Source organism: Bos indicus, chromosome 29 (assembly GCF_029378745.1).
Source record: "Bos indicus isolate NIAB-ARS_2022 breed Sahiwal x Tharparkar chromosome 29, NIAB-ARS_B.indTharparkar_mat_pri_1.0, whole genome shotgun sequence".
Classification (NCBI taxonomy): Eukaryota; Metazoa; Chordata; class Mammalia; order Artiodactyla; family Bovidae; genus Bos; species Bos indicus.
The window spans coordinates 146,774-167,103 of NC_091788.1; the positions used below are offsets into that span (position 1 = coordinate 146,774).

Sequence of the window (20,330 nt, forward strand, 5' to 3'; positions counted from 1 at the left end):
TCCTTCTCACTAAACACCTTTAGAATAAAAACTTGCTGGTACATTGTTTTCTTGTGTATAATTTTCTCACCTTTCTGTGTTTTTTGTTAAATGGAAAAGTTTAAAGAAAATTGCAGGTGTGTTCTGCTTAATAACATTCAACTCAAACTACTTCCTCCATTTGAACAGGATCCTCACCTAGAAATCAAAATAAAGGTCTCAAAAATATGTACTTAGGGCAGGAGCTGTTAGGGGGAGAAGATAGTAATCATGTGGGTCATTTCTAGGATCATGGGTCATTCTCTAATTCTTTGAAATTATGTGTACTCGATAGACTGATATTTATTGTACTTTTTATAAGATTAACATTCTATATATATGTTCTCTGTTATTTATAAGTGGAATAAGTAGGAATGCATTTTCTTTTATTTATGTGATTATTTTTCTACTTAAGTAGTCTTCAAGTTAGGTCTAGTCTCTAAAAGTGTTATTTAAACATCACATTTAGTAAGCTGTATAACATTCCTATGATAATATCTCTTGCTTAACTTAAAGATAAATAATATTTGAATTATTTCAGATGCAGCAGGAGTTGGACAGGAGTATAACTAGAGAACTAAGAGAAGGTATGTTGCCCAAATGTATGAATTAAATTTAGATATTGATTTTTGAAATAAACTGTAAACAATAAGTGGCATCTCTTTCCATTGTTTGGATTACAGATGCTATGTTAAATATTTTTTTCTTACACATAGCTAATGAAAAATGTGAAAGCATGAGCAGTCATTGTGAAAAATATTCTTCTTCCTCATTTATTCATCATGTTCCATAGTTTTAAAAAATCACAAAAGATCTATGTATTTCTATTTATTTCTGGCTGTATCCTTTCTCTACTACTGTCATCACTGTGGAACTGCCCATCTGCACCCTGACACCATTCTCAGAAAGCATGGAGTTCATCAATGTCTCAAGTGTCTGGTAGGCGTTAAGGCTAGAACACCCAGACTCAAGTAGTTATGTTTGCATAGCTGTCACTTGGTGGGTGACTTTATAATTTCTGTGTCATTGACTTTGTCACTAGTTTATCTCTTGCCCTCAGGAAAAGCTCCAAACACTTGCATCAATGTGGGTCCTTCCAAAGTAGTTGGTCTTATCTCTTTACTACCTTATTCTGCCCCTAAGCTGTGCGTCTAACCAGCCAGACTGTGTAGGATCCCACAGATTTGTTTCCTCACCTCTGGACTTTGTACGTGCTTCTCCCCTCTGACTCTTGTACTTTTTCCTGTCCTTCAGGTAGCTACTTCCATAGCACCTCCACCAAAAAGCTGGCAGTATTGACACAAAGCCAGCTGTCCCTTCTGAGTGTTCCTTATGCTGTCTTGTATATCTGTCTTAGTATTTATGACTCCATATGGAAACTGTCTGTTCATCTATTTTTACAGTTTATGGCATTATCCTTTCTCAGGGTGACTGGGTCACCTTCATCTTGTAATTCCAGTGTTTGTCACAGCACCTTAGCAGACAGTTATTGAGTAAATGAATGAAGAATGAGAAAGCCAGAAGCTCTGATACTCAGCCACATGTGGGACCATGGGATGATTATATAATTGTAATCTTGTATTTTGTTTTCTGTCATTTATAGATATGTTTCATTTTTCAGAGCACTTAGAAATATCTCAGGTTTGTTTTTTTTTTTTTTTGTACTAATACTGAGTTAACTCAAGTATTTTAGATAAACAATGTAATCCTTTTTCTTTCCAGCTGCTGCTAAATTTGATTGAATATGGATTGTCTCCTCTAGGAGCTACAGAAGGGTCAAATATGTCTCAGGACCTTCGTTTGAAAACATCACAAGAATATGTACGGATTTTGAAGAAAATATATATGATCTGAAAGATAAATAGTAAAAATTTCCCTCCTGGACTGTTTTCATGACATTTTAATTGTTTCTCATTAAACATGATGAGAAAATCTTTATTAAAGGGAAACATTTTTGTGTATGATGAAAATTTATATGGTATTTTAAAAATACTACATTTATGTAGTACTAATGCACTAGTCATAGGTAACACCCTCTTACAACAACACAAGGGAAGACTCTACACATGGACATCACCAGATGGTCAACACCAAAGTCAGAATGATTATATTCTCTGCAGCCAAAGATGGAGAAGCTCTATACAGTCAACAAAAACAAGACCAGCAGTTGACTGTGGCTCAGATCATGAACTCCTTATTGCCAAGTTCAGACTGAAATTGAAGAAAGTAGGGAAAACCACTAGACCATTGAGGTATGACCTAAATCAAATCCCTTATGATTATACAGTGGAAGTGAGAAATAGATTTAAGGGGCTAAATCTTATAGATAGAATGCCTGATGAACTATGAACTGAGGTTCATGACTTTGTACAGGAGACAGGGATCAAGACCATTCCCATGGAAAAGAAATGCAAAAAAGCAAAATGGCTGTCTGGGGAGGCCTTACAAATAGCTGAGAAAAGAAGAGAAGTGAAAAGCAAAGGAGAAAAGGAAAGATATAAGCATCTGAATGCAGAGTTTCAAAAAATAACAAGAAGAGGTAAGAAAGCTTTCCTCAATGATCAATGCAAATAAACAGAGGAAAACAACAGAATGGGTAAGACTAGAGATCTCTTCAAGAAAACTAGAGATACCAAGGGAACATTTCCTGCAAAGATGGGCTCAATAAACGACAGAAATGGTATGGACCTAACAGAAGCAGAAGATATTAAGAAGAGGTATCAAGAATACACAGAAGAACTGTACAAAAAAGATCTTTATGACCCAGATAATCACGATGGTGTGATCACTGACCTAGAGCCAGATATCCTGGAATGTGAAGTCAAGCGGGCCTTAGAAAGCATCACTAAGAACAAAGCTAGTGAAGGTGATGGAATTCCAGCTGAGCTATTTCAAATCCTGAAAGATGATGCTATGAAAGTGCTGCACTCAATATGTCAGCAAATTTGGAAAACTCAGCAGTGGCCACAGGACTGGAAAACGTCAGCTTTCACTCCAATCCCAAAGAAAGGCAATGCCAAAGAATGCTCAAACTACCGCACAATTGCACTCATCTCACACGCGGGTAAAGTAATGCTCAAAATTCTCCAAGCCAGGCTTCAGCAATACATGAACCGTGAACTTCCTGATGTTCAAGCTGGTTTTAGAAAAGGCAGAGGAACCAGAGACCAAATTGCCAACATCCTCTGGATCATGGAAAAAACAAGAGTGTTCCTGAAAAACATCTATTTCTTCTTTATTGACTATGCCAAAGCCTTTGACTGTGTGGAACACAATAGACTGTAGAAAATTCTGAAAGAGATGGGAATACCAGACCACCTGATCTGCCTCTTGAGGAATCTGTATGCAGGTCAGGAAGCAACAGTTAGAACTGGACATGGAACAACAGACTCATTCCAAATAGGAAAAGGATTATGTCAAGGCTGTATATTGTCACCCTGCTTATTTAACTTCTATGCATAGTACATCATGAGAAATGCTGGGCTGGAAGAAGCACAAGCTGGAATCAAGATTGATGGGAGAAATATCAATAACCTCAGATATGCAGATGACACCACCCTTATGGCAGACAGTGAAGAGGGACTAAAAAGCCTCTTGATGAACATGAAAGAGGAGAGTGAAAAAGTTGGCTTAAAACTCAACATTCAGAAAACGAAGATCATGGCATCTGGTCCCATCACTTCATGAGAAATAGATGGGAAAACAGTGGAAACAGTGTCACACTTTATTTTTGGGGGGCTCCAAAATCACTGCAGATGGTGACTGCAGCCATGAAATTAAAAGACTCTTACTCCTTGGGAGAAAAGTTATGACCAAACTAGATAGCATGTTGAAAAACAGAGACAATACTTTGCCAACAAAAGTCGGTCTAGTCAAGGCTATGGTTTTTCCTGTGGTCATGTATGGATGTGACAGTTGGACTGTGAAGAAAGCTGAGTGCTGAAGAATTGATGCCTTTGAACTGTGGTGTTGTAGAAGACTCTTTAGAGTCCCTTGGACTGCAAGGAGATCCAACCAGTCCATTCTGAAAGAGATCAACCCTGGGATTTCTTTGGAGGGAATGATGCTAAAGCTGAAATTCCAGTACTTTGGCCATCTCATGCGAAGAGTTGACTCATTGGAAAAAACTCTGATGCTGGGAGGGATTGGGAGCAGGAGGAGAAGGGGACGACAGAGTATGAGATGGCTGGATGGCATCACTGACTCGATGGATGTGAGTTTGAGTGAACTCCGGGAGTTGGTGATGGACAGGGAGGCCTGGCATGCTGCGATTCATGGGGTCAAAAAGAATCGACTGAGCGACTGAACTGAACTGACCTGAATACTACTTTTAAACAGTAGTACCTAAGTACTTTAGATACTAAGTATTTTCTCTGCAGCTAACTTAAGTGATTTAAAAACCAGCATGATTAAGTTTTACATATTCAAAGTGAAAGTCACTCCGTCGTGTCCGACTCTGCGACCAATGGACTGCAGCAGCCTGCCAGCCTCCTCTGTCCTCCACTATCTTGTGGGGTTAGCTAAAATTCATGCCCATTGAGTTGGTGATGCTATCCAACCCTCTTGTCCTCTGTTGTCCCCTTTCTCCTCCTGCCTTCCAGCTTTCCCAGCATAAGTCTTTTCTGTTGAGTCAGCTCTTCACATCAAGTGGCTGAAATATTGGAGCTTCAGCCTCAACATCAGCCCTTCCAAAGAATATTCAGGATTTATTTCCTTTAGGATTGACTGGTTTAATCTCCTTGCAATGCAAGGACTCTTGAGAGTCTACTCCCAACATCACAGTTCAAAAGCATTAATTCTTTGGCAGTCAGCCTTCTTTATCATACAACTCTTATATCCATACATGACTACTTGAAAATAATGTATATATGTTAACCCCAATCTCCTAATTTGTCCTTCCCCTCATATTTCCCCTTTCATAACCATAATTTGATTTTCAGATCTTTTGAGTTGGTTTCTGTTGTGTAAATAAGTTTATTTTTATTAAATTCCACATTTAAGTGCTGTGATACTTATTTTTCTCTGAGTTACCTCACTTAGTATTATAATTTCGAGATCTATCTGTGTTGCTGCAAATGCCATTATTATTTCTTTTTATGGCCAAATATTATTCCATGTGTGTGTGTGTGTGTGTTTGTGTGTGTGTGTATACTGCATCCTCTTTATCCATTCTTCTGTTGATGGATACTTAGGTTGCTTCAGTTTTTTGGCTATTGTAAATAGTTCTGCAGTGAACATTGGGGTGCATGTACCTTTTTGAATTATGGTTTTCTCAAGATATATGCCCAGGACTGAGATTTCTGAATCATATGGTAACTCTATATTTAGTTTTTATAGCAATCTTTATAGAGTTTTCTATACTGGGTGTACTTAGGTGCATTCCATAAGCAGTGTAGAAGGATTCCCTTTTCTCTACACTCTCGCCAGCATTTATTGTTTGTATATTTTTTGATGGTGGCTATTCTGATTGGTGTGAAATGATAACTTATTGTAGTATTTCTGCACTTCTATAATAATTAGTGATGCGGAGCATCCTTTCTGAGCATCCCTCATGTGCTTTTTGGTCGTCTGTAGGTGTTCCTTACAGAAATGTGTATTTAGATCTTATACTCATTTTTTGATCAGGTTGTTTGTTTTTTGATATTGAGCTCTTTGATCTGTTTGAATATGTTGGAGATTAATCCCTTGTCAATTGCATCATTTGCAAATATTGTCTCCCATTCTGTGGGTTGTCGTCTGTCTTGTTTATGATTTCCTGCACTGTGCAAAAGCTTTTACATTTAATTATATCCCATTTGCTTATCTCTGTTTTTATTTTCATTACTCTAAGAGGTGGATGAAAAAAGATCCTGCTGTAATTTATGTCACAGTGTGTTCTGCCTATATCCTCCTCTGAGTTTTACAGGACCTGTCTTATATTTAGGTGCTTAATCCATTTTGAGTTTATTTTTGTGTATGATGTTAGGGAGTGTTCTAATGTCCTTCTTATACATGTAGCTGTTGAGCTTTCTCAGCACCACTCATTGAAGGGGCTGTCTTTTCTTCTTTGTATAGTCTTGCCTCCTTTATCCTAGATTAATTGACCACAGGTAAGTAGGTTTCTCACTGGACTTTCTGTCTTGTTCCATTGATCATTCAATATATTTCTTTTTTGTGGTAGTACTTTGTTTTGATTACTGAAGCTTGCAGAATAGTCTGCAGTCAGGGTACCTTATTCTGTCGGCTCTTGCTTTTCTTTCTCAAGATCGCTTTGTCTATTTGGGGTCTTTTGTTTCCATACACACTGTAAAATTTTTTGTTCTAGTTGTGTGAAAAATGCCATTGGTAATTTGATAGAAATTGCACTGAATCTGTAGATTGCTTTGGATACTATAGTTATTTTGACAGTTATACAGTTATAATGTCACTTTCATTTCTGTATTTCAGTTTCCTCTCTTTCCTTCTTAGTTTAGGTAAAGGTTTATTGATATTGTTTGTTTCGTTCAGGAAATGAACTTACAGCTCTTGCATATGAGCACTGGGCTGGCACGCCAGGGCTCTGTGTGCATGGGCAATGTGTTTAGAGGCATTGCTTAGCAACGATCATTCTGCGATGAAAGATTCCAAACCATTGAGCTTCCCATCTGGGAAGTTGTGGCAGGATGGCTCTGGCTTACCTGTAGTGCGCATGGTGTGTTTAGGGGACTGTGAAGAGCCGAGGGTGAGGTGAGGTGTGTTTGGAGTTCATAGGCTCTGAGATGAAGAAGTCTTTTGGCTTTGGGAGTAAGAAGGGTGTGTCGCCCTTTGGCTCCTCCCTGAAAGACAGGGACAAATGAACAGGTAAGCGGGGTGGAAGGGCCTGGCAGGGATCCCTCCTGTGAGTTTCCCTTCCAAGGCTCCTGGATACCTTCCTGGAATCCAGCACCCCGCAGACTTTATAGGCAGCAAAAAGCCTTAGCTGGTTTTAGACCCACTTATAATTCCCCTTATAGAGCTTTACTGATAGTTTTGAAGTCTTTTAACTTAATGTTGTTAATCACAGAAATGAAATGAAACATGAATAGCATCTGTTTTTCCTTTCTTCCTCCTACTTTTATTTGCATGGGTTAGCATGATGTACTCATGAGTAACAGCTCTCAAGTTATATGGCCTTCAAGAAATCTTCTGAATCTTCTGGCTCTCACATTTTTTCTCATGCAATTTATGAAAGCACTTCTTCATGGATTGCCTATTGTGGATCATGGCAGTGGACAGATTTCTGATGTTGTCAATATCTTGTTTTTAATGTATACATTTTTTATACCATAAGGTTATATATTACAGAAAACTGCATAGTGAGCAAAATAATTCCCATGCCAAATCAACTTCTGGATTAAAAATTCTTCAGATACAATTCAGTATCCATTTTATATCAGTGTACACTTAGGTATATGTGTTCTTTGCTGAAGGACCTTAGACGACAGCTTTGAAATAGGAAGCTGGCTGTGTCCTTGAATAGGAAGACATTTTCTTAGGGTGTATGGTCTCTCTATATTTAAAGCAAATCAATATTTCATGGTTTTAAAGATTTTGGGTTACATATGCTGTCTTTAATTGTTGTGATGAAATTAAAAGTTTTGTATAGTAGAGGAAGATTTGCCCTTATAGATATCAAAATGTGCTATAAATGCCCACAAAGTGTTCATTTACTAACAACTGAAAAGACAGATAAATGAATGCAACAGAATGCCCAAATACCCAAATGTATGTAAAACTTTAGAACTTGAAATTGATGACCTTTTCTTTTAGAACTGATAAACTGTGTGTAGATGGTGGAGAAATAACCTGGTAAAAGAGAAAAGTAACTCAATTTTTATCTCACCAAAAAGTTTCAGATAGAGTATGGATCAAACATTTCAAATATGCACAGTGAGCAAAGAACCAGAATAAAACTCAGATTCCTATTTATACAGTTTTTTATGTGCTGACAGAGACCTTCTGTTTTTTTCTATTTCTGTTTCTTAACCTTAATTTTTTTTTTAAATTGGAGAATAATTGCTTTACAATGTTGTGTTGTTTTCTGCTGTATAGCATCATAAATCAGTTGTAAGTATACATATATCCCCTTCCTTGTGAGCCTCCCTCCCACCCCAAAGACCTTTCTAAGAATGATTTCAAAAGTAAGAATTCTGGAGTTTCCTGGATTTCAACAGACAGACAGACAGACAGACACACACACACACACACACACACACACACACAAGAAATAGAAAAAAAAAGAAAAGAAATCTGGATGTTGATTTAACATTTTAACAACACAAAAAATTTAAAACACTCTGTAGATCAAGCTGTCTATAGGCCACATCGGCTTACCAGACAGGGTTTGTCTTTTTGGCACTAATAGGAATGTGGCAGAGATAAAAATGATTTCTCACTTTCAATTTTTTTTTTTTTTTTAGAATTTTTTTGATGATTGATATTTTCTGACAACTTTCAGCCTTTTCAGAAGTCAAGGGTATCTAGGGAGTCCCTTGGTTATCCAGTGGTTAAGACTCACTGCTGTGGGCCCAGGGTTTGTTACCTGGTGGGGGAACTAAAATCCTGCGAGCTACTGGGATGTATTGTACAACATGGGGAATATAGCAAATATTGTATAATAACTTTAAATGGAGTATGACCTATAAAAAATGTGAATCACTACATTGTGTACCTGTAATATATAATAATATATAATATACATCATCTATATTTTAATTAAAAAGAAGCAACCTTAGACAAAAAGACTTTATGGTAATTAAATCAACAGGAAAAATGAGAAATGAGCAAACAAAAATGCTACCAATTATAGTTGTACAGACAATGTGAATTATAATTTCATTCCAATGTCAGAGACGTTAAAATGTCAGAAAATGAAGGTATTAGAATCATTGAAGCACAGTGTTGTCTCTAATTCTCAAAATGTATCTGCAAAGGAGGTATGATATCCTTTGACTTCATTGAGATGTTGTCCTTGTAAAATAGTAGTAATAGTAATAAGTATGATTATATTACCTAACAGTTACTGAGCTGTTACCTGTGCCAGGAACAGTTCAAAACTCTTTGCATGGATCTCATTTAAGCATGGCAGTACTGTCCTGTGAGAGAACTACTTCTCTCTCTCCATTTTGTTGATGAGGAAATTGAGGCACAGAGAGGCAACAGCTTCTCTGAAAGTCAAATTCAAACCCAAGTTGAGCTGAATCTCAAGGTCATGGTCATTCTATTCAAGTAAATTGTTCTTTCGTTATTGTGTTAAGAAGAGCTAATGCTAATATATAATGTTATTTCTCCAGAAGGAAACAAAATATTTGTTTTAGAGGGATAGGAATAGCATGCTATTGAATGTTTTCAATCACAGGAACAATTGTTTATTTTGTAACGGTAAAACTACAGTTTCCTGAAAACTCCTCTTGCTTTCATAGGACTACCCTCCACTTGGCCTGTGCCAATGGCCATTCAGCGGTGGTCACTCTGCTCTGGGGAGAGAAAATGCCTGCTTAACCTCTGTGACAATGAAAACAGGACAATACTGATGAAGGTATGGGGAAGCCAACCATGTCCACACGAGGTGGATGTGATTTAACTACTGAGACTAAAAGTGAATTCATCTCATTTACATATAGCAAACCGGTGAAGCTTGTGTACTGTTTACTTTGAATTCCTAGAATTTACACTCTGTTTCTTGGTGCAACACTGACATGCCATAGAATGCCAAGAAGAGGAGTGTGCGACTCTTCTGCTGGAGCATGGTGCCGACCCAATGTCATGGACGTCTGTGGGAACACCACTCTCCACTATGCTGTCTTTTGCCAGACTATCACTTGCAGCAAAGCTGCTTTCCTGCGAGGCCAATATAGAAGCCAGGAACAAGGTACATCTCAACTAACTTTATTTACACTTTATTTACAAAATATTTGCAAAGCATTTTTTTAACTGCTGCTGCTGTTGCTGCTGCTGAGTCACTTCAGTCGTGTCCGACTCTGTGTGACCCCATAGACAGAAGCCAACCAGGCTCCCTTGTCCCTGGGATTCTCCAGGCAAGAACACTGGAGTGGGTTGCCATTTCCTTCTCCAATGCATGAAAGTGGAAAGTGAAAGTGAAGTTGCTCAGCTGTGTCTGACCCTTTGTGACTCCATGAACTTCAGCCTACCAGGCTCCTCCATCCATGGGATTTTCTAGGCAAGAGTAGAAGTGTTTTATTTCTAACTATGTAAATAGGTAAACTGAATAGTGTCCATCAAGTCCTGTTACCATGGAAACAACTCCAAAGCCACTGCAGGGGGAAAAATGTTGGAGCCCACAGAGAAGGCAAAGCTCTGTCTCCCAACCAGCTGTCTACCCCAGAAGGAAGATTTCCCCTCAGAACGTGCCCTGGAGTGGGTGGTAGACTGAGAGCCCACAAATGATGCAGACTTGGAGGGGAGTGAAGTGATGTGAGGAGTGGCTGCTTCCAGGGGTTCAAAGAATGGGTACCCCTGGGGGTGGGTAGGAGGAGGAAGGAGACCCAGTGCCCATGAGGGGGAGCTGGGTGAGTGCAAGTGGGCCTGGGAGGCAGCAGGCCTGGAGCCCTGAGCCCTCCAGGACCCCGGTTCTGAGATTCGTCCAAGAGGGTCAGGTCATGTTTGACCCCCAGCAAGGGCGTTCACTTGTGCTGGTGACTGCTTGGTTCACGATGTACACCTCAGGGTCTCTTGTGCTCAGCCCCAGGGAGCTGCTTGGTGGGGTTGCAGCTGTGCGTGTGGAGCTGGTGATGGTGAAGCTGCCCCTCCTGCTTTCTCCAGGACACACGTGACATCCTGCAGCTGCATCCCCACCAGGAACTCCCTCCACTCTCACAGGTGGGCTCAGTTTTCCTTCTTTGGAAGCTCCAGCCTTTCCTGAGTGAAAGTGTTTTGAAAAAACCAAATTGTCTAAGATTTCACTTTAAATTATGATATTTCTCAAGCATTAGAGAGTAAAGCATTCCTTTATGCGTTTATGGCTGGTATTCATGATAACACTGCACTTGTTAAAGGTAAAACATTTTCCACATATTTTCCCCCACTTAAGGTTGTTTTTTTTTTTTTTTTTTGTAATCAGTCTAAAATAACACAGTAAAGCAAAATTTGTCTCAGTAGACTTTGTCTTAAAATTCAACATAATGAAAGCATTTTAAAACATATTAGAAATCTTGCTGCTGTTCACAAATTCCCATTTTATGAAAAATGGTTTATATAAACACAGTTTCTCTCTCATTGCCCAAGTTTTAAGAGTGTAAAAGGAAAGGAAAAGGAGCAAGCAAGTGAAAAGTGCAAGTCAAGCTGGAATTTTGGCAGTTGGGAAATGCCAAAAAGAGGATTTATTTATTTTAATATTTATTTATTTGGCTGAGCTGGGCTTCGTTTCTGCATGCAGGATCTAGTTTCCTGACCAGGGGTCGAACCCAGGCCCTCTTTCCTGGGAGCACTGAGACCCAGCCACGGGACCACCACGGAAGTCCTGAGATTTTGGTTTGTGCTTTTTATTCCCTTGTTTATATATTTCTTATATGCTTTTCAGCTTTCCGGGATAATAGTTGTCATTTTGAAAAAGATTGTGAGTGAATTGTAAACTTGCCTAGGTGCCAGTTTTAAGAAGACTCTGATCAAAACAGACTGACAGTGAACAGGTGGTGATTAAGTGGGAATTAATAGAGAAGAACAAATAACTACCTGATATTATCCTATTCTGGCAGAACCATCCACTTAGATAAGAGTCTAGACTCTGCTCTCCCATCTAGAATGTCCTGATGGGAAGGAAGTAAGGAGTTTATAAATAATGAGATCAGGTTGACTTTTGTGTTTACTGGTCCCTGTTCTACCACTGTTTACCCAGGAAAATTTTAAAAATTGCAGTTTTAATAACTCTTGCCTCTTACACTTTTCTTTTTTATTCAAACCTTCACATAAGAGAAGGAATTGGCCGTGTGAGTAAGAGATGAGACTGGAGTGGTTGCTGCACTAATTGTCAGCTATATTCTGCTGGTGAACCACAATTATTTGGGAAAACATATTTTAAAAATTTATAAGCTTAGGCTGTTCACTGTAGATTTTGACTGAGTAAATCAAGGAACACTTGGACGTGTGTATTTAGAACTATTCCCTTGAGATTCTGATCCAATCCTTGATGAATAACTATGGAGTGAATATATGTAATTTCTCAATGCACCCTTCACAAAAGAAAGTAGTCTCCTGAAGCATTGGAGTTTGATCAATGCTAGCTACTTCCATCAGCTCCTTCCTTTCCAACAATATTAGCCTGACTTTTTCTCTGCCCCTGTGCTTGAGACACTAAAAGGAGTATCTTTGGCAATATCTATGGGCTTGAACAATGACTCCTTTTCCTTCCAACCACTCATCATTCAGTGACACTCCTAGAGTCTTTAGCAATTTGCTCATGGTGAAGTCACTTCTCTGTAGAGTCTGATCCTTTAAGGATTTTGCACCTTCACTTATCATCCAGGTCATTAGGTCAACAGATGTTTGTTACCAGCAGGGTTTTCCTGACTGCAGTAATAGTAACTCATGAGCCTTTTTTGGTGTCAGCTTCAGGACAGACTCTTGCCATGTGTCTGTTAGAATTGCTGATCCCTGGCATAAGCAGATGAGAGCTTTAAAACCCGTGAAGTTAGTAACAGTACAGAGGGGAATTGTTTTAAGCATTTATTTTCAGCAGGCTTGGAAACTCATGATCCATTTTATTAACAATCTAGAAGAATTCTAGAGATAGATTGTAGTTTCAACAGGCAGTGGAAACATTCTTGACTGTGAATTATGAGTCTTTTTAATATAATTTATGTTTAATTGAATTATGAGTCTTAATAGCTGTATTTATTACATATTGGGACCCACGTTTTCTGTGAAACATATGATACTAAAGAAAGGAAAGGTTTCACATACAAATATTTGCTTTATACACACCTGTTTGGAAGCAGCAAACATAAAACCAAAAGTGGGCCATAAACCAGACACGGCCCTTGGATATGTTTAGTTTACCTCCATATATTGAGTCAACATTTCAAATTTAGGAGGCTCATGCAGAAGTTCAGGCTTTTCCAAGGACCAAATTTGGACCCCCTTGAGCCCATCCTACTGTTTGGTCTGAGTGCAGAGGCCACCCCTCCTGTGTGGGACATGTGTTTTCGGGGTTACTGGTCTCACCTGGCTTTTTCACTTACTCAGGTCATCAGCTTTCCATCCATAAGCATTTAAGTTTCCAATTTTTGATTGATAGTTTATTTTGATAAATATTTGAAGATTTTTAAAGATAGTCTAATTAATCTATAATTGATTTCATATTTTAACAAATCTCTTAAGAATGGGATTGAATTTTTCAAATTAGAATTTTTAAGTTGGTTGTGGTGGTTTTGCACTGAATAACTCTCACAAACACACAAGATTATAAGAGACACCGCAGGGAGAGCTGGTGAAGGAGCAACTCCCCGAGAAAATGTTGAGCATGTATTTATTGGTAATTTTATGTTGCTGTCTTTAAGAGCAGTAAAGCAAGACAGACACCAGAACTCTAGGATTTTGGAAGCTTCCTCCTGGTGGTCTGGAGGTAATCACATGAGAGTCATCAAGCAGGGTCTTGGAAGATAAGGTGGGGAGGGTGCTCATCCTGCATGCAGTTAGCATCTAGCTAATGCTGACCTCTCAGCCAGAACGTCTAACTTAAGGAAGGGAGGTGGAAAGAGCAAGCAAGGAAGAGAGAATGAGTAAGATTAAATTCCACGAGACATTTCTGAGAAAGCAGTAAAACAGGGTTCCCACAGTTGACTTTTTGAAAAAGAAAAAAAAAAAAAAGTTTCTCTCTTTGCCTGTTCATGTTAGAGAATAATATTCCCACTGGAATGTCTGTAAACCTTTTGAGTTTACTCATGGTCATCCTTGGATAGGTTATGCATGCTACAAATAGTATTATATATTTCTGCCTCAGAATTGTCCCTAAAATATGCAGTTGATACAGTCGCTAAATGATACCCGCACCCCCTGTATTGGGAGCTTGACACTTAGCCACTGGACCACCAGGGAAGGCCCAGAGGAGGAGCATATTAAAGAGAAAGAAGATGCACAGGGCAATGAGGAGGGGGCTTTCTTTCATTTACTTTCTGACTTTTATTTTTAAGGTCAGAGAATCTATTGCACGATTTTAATTTCAGTTTAGAAATAGGTTAACTGTGTACATTAGAAATGGTTTTCCCTGTTTTACAGGATGACCTGACATCACTGTTACTTGCGATATATGAAAGGAGAGGGCAAATGGTGGAGTTTTTAGTAAAGAAAGAAGAAAATATACATGCGGTTGATAAGATGAAAAGGTGCCATTTTTCTTTTTCTTTTTAAAACCCTTAGTGTTGTTCTAGGATGATAATATCAAGATTAAATGAATAAGAGGATTCATTTGTGATGTACTTAAGTAGAAAGTCAATTATTCTGACTGGGAATCATGAACAATATATAGCAGGAATGTATAGCTTGATTTATATTCCTTTAAAGTATTGACCTATGTCATACGCAACCTCTTTTTGTTTGGTTGTTGATCTTGTAATAGCTGAGGTATTTCAAATTAGTTTTATTAGCTTTGTGAAATATGAATTCTGCTTTTTAATTTGCCTCATGACAGTATTGAGTTTCTTAATTCTTTTTTTTTCTTTTTTCTAATTTTATTTTATTTTTAAACTTTACATAATTGTATTAGTTTTAAAAGAATTCTTTAACCTCTACTTTGTATGTATATATTTTTATAAGATGCATAGTAAACCTAAAAGACTTGATTTTGTCTTTTGCATAACTCTTTGTTTTAAATTACTTTGTTTGAAGAATGCTGATGTTACTAGGTTACAAAAGAGTCAGATACAACATAGCGACTAACTAACAACAGCCACAAAAAGGTGATTATTATTCACGGTCACCAGATCCTGTGGGCTCATCAGTTTTTATCCTTTCTCATTTTAGTACATTTTGATATTTTCATTTTTAATGAAGGTAGAAGCAAGAAAGATAGCTTTGATCAGATAAACAGTTTCTTTAACAAAGATATGTCAGAGGCGAATGATACAGATGAAATGATGGGCTTTAGTTTCAGGCTAGGTTCAATTCCTAGGTTTCCTACTGATTAGGGTTATCATCAGCAAATAAGTTTCCTGATACAAAAGGCAAATAGTAATGCATCTTTCAAAGGTGCCTGTGTGTAAGAAAGATTTGATATATAGTATTTCATGTTTAGCGCCTAGCACAGGCTTGTCCACATCATTAACTGCCACCATGACTATTTTTATTCCCATTATTATCAATATTTTTTTATTTAAACCTTCAAGTAGCCTTTCCTTAACCCAACCTCTAGCTGACTTTGAAGCCAAATATATCAGACTAAGGAGGAAATAGGGAATTTATCCCTTAATTCGTCATCTGCCTCAGATAAGTGACCTCAGCATCATTTTTGTCCATCAAGGACTTTATTATTATTTTTAAAAAACATTTATTTATTTTGCTACGTGGGGTCCTAGTTGTGGGAACTCTTAGTTGCAGCATATGGGATCAAGTTCCCTCACCAGGGATGGAACCTAGGCCCCCTGCATTGGGAGCCTGGAGTCTTAGCCACTGGCCCACCAGGGAAGTCCCCATCAGGGACTTTTGAAATACTAAGTGCTGCTGCCTGGCATCCCAGTGGGACAGGAGGCTTCTTTTCCATCCCTTCATTTTAGCCTTGGAGGTAATTTGCAAAGATGAACACTTGATCCTGTAAATGGTCAGTTCTTCATAAAAGGGCAAGACATTCACTTGGTAAAGCATATCAAATTAACTGTTTATGTAAGTCAACTCAACTTCCTGAGGCTGAAGTCATCTCTCTGTTGTTTTAGAACAGCTCTCATGCTTGCTGTCAAGTATGAATCAATAAATGTCGTCAGATTTCTTCTTCAACAAGGTGCTGACATCTTTTCTCAAGATGTTTTTGGATGGACTGCAGAAGAATATGCTGTTATTAGTGGTTTTAATATGTAAGTGTTCACATTAAAATGCCAATTCTCACTAAACTGCAGCCAAAAATAATTTTAACTGTTACGTGCTACATGACCAGTGAGAGTTCCAGTTTGGTGCAGGCAGTTTGGAGAATGGTGGTGAGATGTTACCCCTCAAGAGCTGAAAGCCAAGCAAGGGCCAATTAGTGACTCTTGGCTGTGGGCTCGGGGTACTTATCTCAGGACATGTAGACCTTGATCCTTAGAAAGCTTGACATTAGCTATTTCATTTCAAGTGTGACCTCTTGGTATGGCGTAGGAACAGTGTCACAGTGGTGATATTTCTAACTAGTTCTTTGGGTCTTGAAATATTTATTTCAGCAGCAAATCCTATTTTCCCTTGAGAGCTTGCCTCTCTATACACTTCCGCTTGAATTTTCCAAGAACCCGGAGAATTCCCTAAGATCAATGAAACAGTCCTCTTCCACAAGTCATTTGAAGGGGAGAAAATAGTTCCTTCTCATTATTCTGTTTCTTGCATTGATTCTACTGCTGCAGCACTGGTGCTACAGCTGGTCTTGACAGGGTCTGCTTGGCAGCTGGATCTGGAGTCTGGATGTGGCTCTATAAAGACCTTTAATAAAATTATTTTAAAAGGAAAAAAAAAAAAAAAAAAAAAAAACTCATCCTTCAGTGGGCTCACGATTGACCTTTTCTCCCAGGCTGCTCCTCTGGGTCCAGGTTCCCCAGCCTTTAAGGTGATGCACACGTCAACTTCAAGTGAGAGCTCCTTTGTTCTCATATGTATGCTTGTCACCTAGTCACTGATGCGAACAAAGCTCCAGCACCCAGTTTGGGCAGCTGGGCCACCTAGCTTCACCCCTCATTCAGAGACCTTATGTGGAGCCCACGTGGAGCCTGTATCTTCACGATGAGGTGCCCTTGAGGCTCTTATTTGTCTTTTCTGCTAGCAGATGTCAGTGGGGACCATTTTAGGCTGTCAGAGAGGGTCAAGTGCTCCTGCAGGGATTGAGCAGACTTCCCTTTCTCCTTTGTATCTAGACTTGAACCTCAAGGCGGCTTTTTGTCCTGTGGGGGCACCTTTTCTTAGGTCACAGGTTCCCTTTCATCCTTCCCAGAGTAGTGGATGCCAGCTTGCCTGAGATTCCCTAATTATGCTTGGCTCCTCATTGGATCTCTTTCCTGTAATAATGAAAATCTTCCAACGGATTTCTGCCTGCCTCCACCTTAAATGTTTTCAGAATCTGCCCTATAAGGAACCCATTCAGCAGAAATCCCTAAATCTCAAGTAAGATAGTTGGAATTCAGAAAGGCAAGCCCTGTCTAGAACTTGCCAGTACCCACGGTAAGAGTAGGGATATGTCTTCCAAGTGAATTGGAGAGGAACATGGAGATTAAACATCATTGTCAGAAAGATCTGCTGGTTCAGAGTTTGAGTAGGTAGAGAAGGAAGAATAGTGGTCCAGGCCAGGTCTTGATTGTGATTAGTTTTCTGCTCTTTGTGTAATTAGCTGCAATAATGGGGGATCATTATGTTCTCTAATGTAGTGAATTCATAAATAAATTCATAAATAAATTTAGGTACACATATCTAAAAGCTGAGATTCCCTAAATTACAAACCACAAAGAACAGCTAATCACCAGAATTGATAACAGTTTCATGAAACACTTGAATGTTTAATGTATGAAAAAGCACACATTGGGATTTACTTGGAATTCCAAAGTAGTTACAGCAATAAAGTTGAAGATGAAATTATTCCACTCTTTGACTGTTTCTGCAAGAATTTGGGGTGTATACTACCTCATTACATCCTATTAATCCTCTTTTTAAATAAGATAGTAATATCCCAGTTGTATAGAGGAAGGACTTTGAACTGAAGAGAAACAACTCCTCCAGGAACAAAGAGCAGTTGGTTACAGAGGGAGGATTTGCAAGCTCGAGAGAGTTTTCGTATGCCAAGCTAAATCTAGTTAATTATTGGAGCTGTACTGCCCTGAGTTCATAACTACTGCATCTTCCTTTTCTTTCTCCTTTCAGTTCAGTTCAGCTGGTCAGTCGTGTTCGACTCTATGGGACCCCATGAACTGCAGCATGCCAAGCCTCCCTGTCCGTCACCAACTCCCAGAGTTTACCCAAAATCATGTCCACTGAGTCGGTGATGCCATCCAACCATCTCATCCTCTGTTGTCCCCTTCTCCTCCTGCCTTCAATCTTTCCCAGCATCAGGGTCTTTTCAAATGAGTCTGCTCTTTGCATCAGGTGGCCAAAGTATTGGAGTTTCAGCTTCAACATCAGTCCTTCCAATGAACACCCAGGACTGATTTCCTTTAGGATGGACTGGTTGGATCTCCTTGCAGTCCAAGGGACTCTCAAGAGTCTTTTCCAAGACCACAGTTCAGAAGCATCAATTCTTCTGTGCTCTGCTTTCTTTTTTTTTTTTAATTTTATTTTATTTATTTATTTTTTTTAATTTTATTTTTAAACTTCACAATATTGTATTAGTTTTGCCAAATATCGAAATGAATCCGCCACAGGTATACCCGCATTCCCCATCCTGAACCCTCCACCCTCCTCCCTCCCCTCCCCTCCCTCTGGGTCGTCCCAGTGCACCAGCCCCAAGCATCCAGTACCGTGCATCGAACCTGGACTGGCGAGTCGTTTCATACATGATATTATACATGTTTCAATTCTATTCTCCCAAATCTCCCCACCCTCTCCCTCTCCCACAGAGTCCATAAGACTGATCTATACATCGGTGTCTCTTTTGCTGTCTCGTACACAGGGTTATTGTTAAAGTCCAACTCGCACATCCATACATGACTACTGGAAAAACCATAACCTTGACTAGACGGACCTATGTTGAGAAAGTAATGTCTCTGTTTTTTAATATGCTAAGTTGGTCTAACTGTCTTTCCAAGGAGTAAGTGTCTTAATTTCTTGGCTGCAATCACCATCTGCAGTGATTTTGGAGCCTCAAAAAATAAAGTCAGTCACTGTTTTCCCATCTATTTGCCATGAAGTGATTAGACTGGATGCCATGATCTTAGTTTTCTGAATGTTGAGCTTTAAGCCAACTTTTTCACTCTCCTCTTTCACTTTCATAAGAGACTTTTTAGTTCTTCTTCACTTTCTGCCATAAGGGTGGTGTCATCTGCATATCTGAGGTTATTGATATTTCTCCTGGCAATCTTGATTCCAGCTTGTGCTTCATCCAGCCCAGTCTTTTTCATTATGTACTCTGCATATAAGTTAAATCAGCAGGGTGAAAATATACCTTTACTTTCTCCTTTACTACATGCTAAATAAAAGTTTACAGAACTTAGAAACTTGAAATGTATACAACAATTGAAGTTTTGATATTATCTCTGACATTGTCTGAAATGATCTAAGAATTTGGTAGTTGTTTTTCATATCAGTGTTAAAATATTATCACATTTTCAATACATAGCTTTCGGCAACTGATTTCTGAATATAAAGAAAAGAGATCTAAAACTTCTCCTGAAAATAGCAACCCAGGTACATCATCTGATACTGAATTACTCTCGGTGATTCTATCATAGATAAAGTAGGAATGAGGAAGTTTCAATAATGAAAGAACTATGAAAAAAGTAGTGTAAATTGTATGTTTATTTTATTTTTTTAATTAAGGTCTTTATACTCTAGTATTCAGAATTCTTTAAGAAGTTAATTGTTGGTGATTTAACATCAAAGAAAGTATTGTGTGAAAAGAAATCCGTCTCTTTAATGTGGCCCCTAAAGTCCTATATTAGATCTTTGTGTAAATCAGAAAAAAAAAATTGAGTATGATGTATATTTCATCTATAGTCATAGAACAGCAGATTGGACGTCTTATGAAAGTGAACTTTCATTTTGAGAAATGGTTTGCATTTAGTGAATGATGGCTCAGACAGTAAAGCATCTGTCTACAATGCAGGAGACCCGGGTTCGATCCCTGGGTCAGGACGATCCCCTGGAGAAGGAAATGGCAATCCACTCCAGTACTATCGCCTGGAAAATCCCATGGACGGAGGAGCCTGGTAGGCTACAGTCCATGGGGTCGCAAAGAGTCGGACACAACTGAGTGACTTCACTTTCACTTTCAGTTTCACTGTGTAGTGATTAGTCTCACTAAAATAGTTACCATCATTAAAACTGGGAACTTGAATAATCCCTTCCTGGTAGGATAAGAAATGATAAACAATAACTGCAAAGCTGAGGCAGTGTGCAGCATAGTAGTGAGAGATTATTTCTGAAAGATACCTACCAATTGTACAGAAGGCATAAAAGCAATGCCTGGTTGAGAACCAGTTATT

At 38.7% G+C, this 20,330-nt stretch overlaps 1 long non-coding RNA gene across 1 annotated transcript; it reads left to right on the plus strand.

The window, feature by feature from the left end:
• Nucleotides 1–6,622: 6,622 nt before the first annotated feature.
• Nucleotides 6,623–9,881, plus strand: LOC139180623 (uncharacterized). The gene is made up of 3 exons (XR_011564861.1): nucleotides 6,623–6,837; nucleotides 9,438–9,553; nucleotides 9,681–9,881. It is a non-coding gene; the product is annotated as an uncharacterized lncRNA (long non-coding RNA).
• The last annotated feature ends 10,449 nt before the right edge of the window (nucleotides 9,882–20,330 follow it).